The sequence below is a fragment of the Watersipora subatra genome, chromosome 3 (assembly GCF_963576615.1).
Source record: "Watersipora subatra chromosome 3, tzWatSuba1.1, whole genome shotgun sequence".
NCBI classification, from domain to species: domain Eukaryota; kingdom Metazoa; phylum Bryozoa; class Gymnolaemata; order Cheilostomatida; family Watersiporidae; genus Watersipora; species Watersipora subatra.
The window spans coordinates 43,848,463-43,855,843 of NC_088710.1; positions in this window are offsets into that span (position 1 = coordinate 43,848,463).

Below are 7,381 nucleotides of genomic sequence, written 5' to 3' on the forward strand. Positions count from 1 at the left end.
TTTTTCACATTTGTAACAAGGGTCAGGTTGTCATTAGGTTAACTTATTTCAGTGTAGCTTTTATGATTTATGATAGTGCGAGGTTTGATGCAGTGATAGTGCGAGGTTTGATGCAGTGATAGTGCGAGGTTTGATGCAGTGATAGTGCGAGGTTTGATGCAGTGATAGTGCGAGGTTTGATGCAGTTATAGTGCGAGGTTTGATGCAGTGATAGTGCGAGGTTTGATGCAGTGATAGTGCGAGGTTTGATGCAGTGATAGTGCGAGGTTTGATGCAGTGATATCCTTTAAAAGGAATTTAAGAACCAACTTGCACAAAACTTCTCTAGATTTTATGAGAAAGTATCGATATTTTTCTATCATATGCAATTGTTTTTGATGTTTAAGATGATCTAATTGTTAGGATGTTTCAAGATTAAAATCAACAAAACTAGATTGCGATAAAAGGCTCAGATCAAGCGAAAGTGCGATTATGACATCTATAGTTGGAAAAAACTGACAGAATAGAAGCACTTGAACACTTGAACAGCAACTTAAATACACTATTATAGCCGATATCAACCATAGCAACTACAGCGACTAGTAACATCAGTTCACATATATATATTTTTCTTCTGGCCTTTTTAACTGTAATCAAGATTTTTCGATTTTAATCTTGGAGCATCCTGGCAGTCAGATCACCTCAAACGTCATGAAGAATCGCAAATGATAGAAAAATACCAAAACTCCCATAAAGTTTACTAAAATTTTGTTTAAATTTATCTTTAATCTCTAGCACATTAGGTGTCTATTATTAACACATTAGATGTCTATTTTGCAGATTCTGGTCAACAAAAGTTTTGTCGACCATCAATTGTGGTAACAACATTCTAACCTACTTGAGAAAACAAACTGGTTATTCTCAATGATATTCTAGTCTAAAATGATTGTCAAGCAAAGCAGCTGTGTCAAATACATTAGTAGCGACACCTGCTCTTTACTAGCTCGTTATCTCACAATGTTAATAAACTGCCATAAATGTGTCAGGTGTTTGACTCAAACTGCCATAAATGTGCCTGGCATTCCATTTAGATTGTCATAAAAGAGTCAAGCACCTAAAAAGTGTGTCACAGACATGTTCAAGCATACAAGTACTTTACATAATTAGATTTGATCCAGTGCTGATCATAATATATCAAATATTTTTCTGTTGATCCTTCCTTTTATAGCGGTACTCTCTTCCTTTACACGCTACTTGGACCAAGCACGGCAATTATAATGTTGAAGAATGAAGAGCTAGATAATTGCCTGCTATTAAAAATATCAAGTAATTACTGTTGACTTATAAGGGCTTCCAAAGCTTATAACACTTCTAAAGCTACGCTGAGAGTGTCAGGAAAACATATTGCAGCTCGCAGGAATAAAACTTTGATACTCGGATTTCCAGTGAATCACGCTTCTATTTGCGCCTCAAAACCACTTTTGCATGTCTAAGAATAATTGTGCATGTAGTTATTACACATGACAATGTCTTGTGACGCATGGGACTGTCAAGTGAATAGTAAATCAGAATTTTAGCATTCCTAGTTATATAGCAGGGAGGTTCCCTTAAATTTATTAAAAACATCTTTTAATTCAATTGCTCCTTAAACTCTGTCAGATACTCTATGCAGATTATACACAGTTTAATCTAAAAGTAAATTGATTAAATATGATTATTTAAACAGCTTTATCTAAAAATAGCGATTGACACGCAAAGCCCTTAGGTAAGCTTCTGTTGCTACAAAGTAAAAGTTGTTTGCTCTTGTCTTCTTTAGAAAAGCACAGACTCTGAGGTTGGGAACCTCTAAAATGCCCATCGCATTATAACAGTTATAATTATTATTATTACAGTTGGTAAATAAACTAGAATAAACTAATATAATTAGCAGGAGTGCAACAATTTATGTCAATATTTTTAACTTCAAATATTTAGATAAGTTACTATATAAAGTTATGTTTGTACTAATATTTGTTTGACAAAGTACACATATACTCTATTTAGGGCTCAAATAAGGTTAAATCATAAACAAAAATATAAAACTGTTGTAGGCTATTACTTTCAATTTGTGCATTGCAATTTGAGCAATGACATTGATATATACTGTGTTTCCCATCTAACCATATCAACATCAGAAAAGGATATTTCTCTTACAGAAATCTATACTAAGACTTGTATACTAGCGATCGCGTATTCCAACTTACCACACTTGCACCAATCACATCACAAAATATTTCAACATTTTTCCATATTTCAAACTTGCAGGTTGTTGAATTTTTGTTACAGGTTTCAGAATCCTTTGTAAACTATGCCCAGAATATTTATATATATTCTTTGACAAACATGACTAACATCGATTTCTATTTCATGACACAAACATAAATTATTCACCATCGCACATTTCAATTAATAAAATTTCTGTTACTACAACCTCTAGTTCACTATCCTGATTTCTTTGCAATTCATTTAAATTATCAACTTTTAAAACACATTTGTTCAACTCAATTAATAGATCCTGATTTTGGATTTTTTTTCTTTCGGTATGTAATGAAAAACATCCTTTTGTTGATTATTATATTTCCAAGAAAAAGTTATGCATACATTCCATGGTATTAAACTGCTTCTAGAATTAAGTTACAAGTACAAGTAAGATATGTAGACTGAAAAGCTTGCAGTGAAAATAGAAACTAAATAAAAGCTTTTGATTTGTGGATACAATAAAAGTCTTTGACTAAGAGCAGATCATTCAGTTACCTTTTAATGAAAGTCTTTGAATTAACCAAACAGATGGCACTTTCATGTTCCTACTTTGATTTGTACATTTGCAAAGTTAATTGGTTTATAGCAGTAATTGAAGCTCCTTCAGATAAAACCTGTGACAAAATTTATGAAATCGCATTTTATTATTGACGTCAACTTAACAGCCTAACTAGGTGATCAGCAATGATACCTATTTAAAAATGAACTTACAAACAATTTTAGTGGATTTTATTAAGAAGTATCAGTACTTTTAATTTGATTGTTTTTGATGCATGAGAGGCTCTGACTACTAGAATGCTTCAAGATTAACAACGAAAAAACTTGGTTGCCGTGAAAACGCTAAAAAAATATGTGAAATGATGTCACTAATTGCTGTTTCTGCCATAGTTAATATCAGCTATTGCTTTCAAGTTGCACCATTACATGTTTTTATTCCGCCTGTCTCTTCACAACTACAGAAATCATAATGGCACTCTTGCTAAATCTGCTTAATTTAACTGCGATCAAATTTTTTCGAGTTTAATTTATAAACATCCTGGTAGTCAGCTCACCTCAAAACATTAAAAACAATTACAAATGATTAAAAATACCGATACTTTCTGATAAAATCTACTGAAATTTCGTGCAGGTCTTTCTTCAACATGGTGAGAGGAAACAACTGGAGTGTTTGTTAAAAAACGCATTTTGCATTTACAGCATTATTAGACATTTCTCTATTCGCCAATAAGATTATATTATATCTCAACTTAAGCATTATTTTGCTCCAGCTTAAATTTTGTAAACCAAAATATTACAAAAATTTTGTTTTTATATGGTTTATACAGGCCAACGTATTATATTTTGTTTGGCTGACAGTAATAATCTGTATATCTGTATGTGATCACAAGGTGTACTTCTTTGTTTGCTGAGTTCAAGCCACATAAATTTTAACAATTATTTGAATAGCTTTGGGTGGCCCTGAGTAAGGCCATTGGGATGGTGCAGAACTAAAACCAACCTTAATGTATGATTGGCCAGTGTTTAATCGTGAGAACAGTTGACACCTGGGCATGATAACTACAAGTATTTGTAGCTTTCCTTTGGTGATTATGTGAGGCCAAGCTGCAATAAGGTTGATGATATGTGTTGTCTGTCTTGTGGCTTGTCTTTGTTTATCTGTATCTGTACACATAGTCTAACCTTGGTAAAACGGGCTAACAGGCCGGTGGGTGGTCCGGTTTAGCTGATTGTTTTATAGAGACATCTATATATAAAGGAAAATTGCATTAATAATGCCTATTCCTATTGCACTATATACTCCGAGCTATATACTCCGCGCTATATACTTCGCGCTATATACTCCGCGCTATATACTCCGCGCTAAATACTCTGCGCTATATACTTTGCGCTATATACTTCGCGCTATATACTTCGCGCTATATACTCCGCGCTATTTACTCCGCGCTATATATTCCGCGCTATATACTCCGCGCTATATACTCCGCGCTATATACTCCGCGCTATATACTTCGCGCTATATACTCCGCGCTATATACTCCGTGCTAAATACTCTGCGCTATATACTTTGCGCTATATACTTCGCGCTATATACTTCGCGCTATATACTCCGCGCTATTTACTCCGCGCTATATATTCCGCGCTATATACTCCGCGCTATATACTCCGCGCTATATACTCCGCGCTATATACTCCGCGCTATATACTCCACGCTATTTACTCCGCGCTATTTACTCCGCGCTATATACTTCGCGCTATATACCCCGCGCTATATACTCCGCGCTATATACTCCGCGCTATATACTCCGCGCTATATACTCCGCGCTATATACTCCGCGCTATATACTCCGCGCTATATACTCCACGCTATTTACTCCGCGCTATTTACTCCGCGCTATATACTTCGCGCTATATACCCCGCGCTATATACTCCGCGCTATATACTCCGCGCTATATACTCCGTGCTATTTACTCCGCGCTATGTACTTCGCGCTATATACCCCGCGCTATATACTCCGCGCTATATACTCCGCGCTATATACTCCACGCTATATACTCCGCGCTATATACTTCGCGCTATATACCCCGCGCTATATACTCCGCGCTATATACTCCGCGCTATATACTCCGCGCTATTTACTCCGCGCTATATACTCCGCGCTATATAGTCCGCGCTATATAGTCTGCACCATATTGTATATAGTTTGAAAGAATTGGTCTGTAAAAAAATAAATTTATTAAACCAAAGAAATTTCTAAAAAATAGTGACAAACTTAGACAACTTCTGCAAAGGCAAAATATTTGTGGAAGTTTTTGTTCTTTTGAAGTGGTACAGTCGTTTGTTTCACGAAATATTAAATTCCTTACTTTTTAAAATTTGTGTTGTAGATTTTTAATATATTTAAAAACAACACAAAATTGCATTTCATCATCATGAAAGTCAAGTAGTCCAAATCAAATGGACTTTTGTGAGTGATTTATACAAAAACAGGTTTTTCTTCTAAACTGCTATTTCTAAAATTTCACTAAAATCACTATAAATAGATTATTAATTGTTTGAACTTAATCGTGTGCTTATCGCAATTGTTATATCCTAACTGGTCTGTTTTATTTGGTAGGAAGTCTAACAGAGTTTAGTTTGATATTTATTCTAAATTGGTAGAAGATTCTAAATCTAGTAATAGTCAATTATTATAAACACACATAACTTATCTGTGTCTACTTGCAACGAGGTCAGCAACAGTGTGTAATAAACAGTTTGAAAACTTATTCAATAAACAAATGGGCCCAGCTTATATTACCCATCACTGTATTCATACTGATATTATTAATGATATTTGTACTACATTAGATTCGTTATCTTAAATCAGAAGCCTTAAGTGTGTGATAGATATATCTGATTATAGAGCTCCGCTCAAAGAGAATAAGACAGGGTTTCCTTGTGAAAATGGTTGTTGTTCCATACTGAGTCTCAATAAATAAACTCATGTAACCACTTGTCAACTTTAATTCTCAATGGAGTATTTCTTAAGTTGTCTCCTCTGTAAATGTTGAGTTCTGTAACTGGTCAATTGACTGATGAAGTCTGCACTATTTAGAGATTCCCAAAACTGATCTCTGGTTTGCATTCAAGACCGAGTAACTCAATTGTAGTAGAGAATATTAAAATCAGTTTATAGTAGCAAAACTTACTTTAACATAAAAATGTAAAGGTTAAATTAAAATCGCCCAAGCAAATGTCAGGGAAATGCAGATCAATAACTGAATAGATCAACAAGACTGTAATACGTTATCTGCTGCTATGCACATGGCCAGTAAACTAAGCGTACCTTTCAGATATTAATCATTATTAAATTGATAACAATAGGTTATAAATATACAAACTTCTCTAACTGAATGGAATTGAACTAATGAGCGTTTCGTCAAAGAAAAGGCAACTCCAATGAAAGATCTCTTTTAAGGATGAAACAACAGTATTTAGTCTTAAAGACATCTACACTTTATGAGGATTATTTTATTTTTTATGGAAAAGCATTTTAGTAGCTTTCACTCTTTCTGAAAATCGATTTAATTTATTGATATTGCGACTAAGAGAAGACAATACCAACTTTAATCCTTAAATGCCATGCTCTGCTGAATTATATACTGTTTGAGCAAAATTTAATTTAGCTTAGAATTAAAATATTGGGTTTACTATTAGTTCATCATACTACTCTACCTAACTTACTTAGGCCTATTTGCTATTGGTTCATCATATTACTCTACCTAAGTTGCTTGTTTGCTATTGGTTCATCATACTACTCTACCTAGTTGGCTTATTTACTATTGGTTCCTCATATTACTCTACCTAGTTGGCTTGTTTGCTATTGGTTCCTCATATTACTCTACCTAGTTGGCTTGTTTGCTATTGGTTCATCATATTACCCTACCTAGCTTACTTGTTTACTATTGGTTCATCATATTACTCTACCTAGTTGGCTTATTTACTATTGGTTCCTCATATTACTCTACCTAGTTGGCTTGTTTGCTATTGGTTCCTCATATTGCTTTACCTAGCTTGCCGGTTGCTAGCAAATCTTGCAGCAAAATAATTCTTAACATATGTATATTGTCCAGCGGTGCTTATTCATATTAGAAATGCTGCAATGGCTCTCATCTTACTAGTTTAAACTGATGTCAAATTTATGCGGACACTGTTCATTCTTTTAGAGCCATGTCATAGGCCAACAGCCAATCACAACACAGTAAGCAAAATCACTCAAAATTTTATATACGTGTCTGTTTTGGTTCTGTTCTGGTTTTGTTAATCTCACATTCTAAATAAAACCTGCACAGTTGTTAACCATAAAACTATCCTGGCTTGATAAAAAAAAATTGGTCCTTTTACCCTGGATAATTTTTTATAATGGCTGAAACAGAAGCTCAATCGCATAACTGCGATATTTTCTGGTGTTCACAGCTAGTCATTCCCTTACTTCAGCAGCACTAAAGGATTCCTGAATAATGTCGTAGTTGTGTGCACTTGTGCCCCTCAATGAAGCAAGAAGTAACATAATCTTTTTAAAATTGTGAAGAGCACGGAATGGGATTCTGTCAGTGCTTTTCA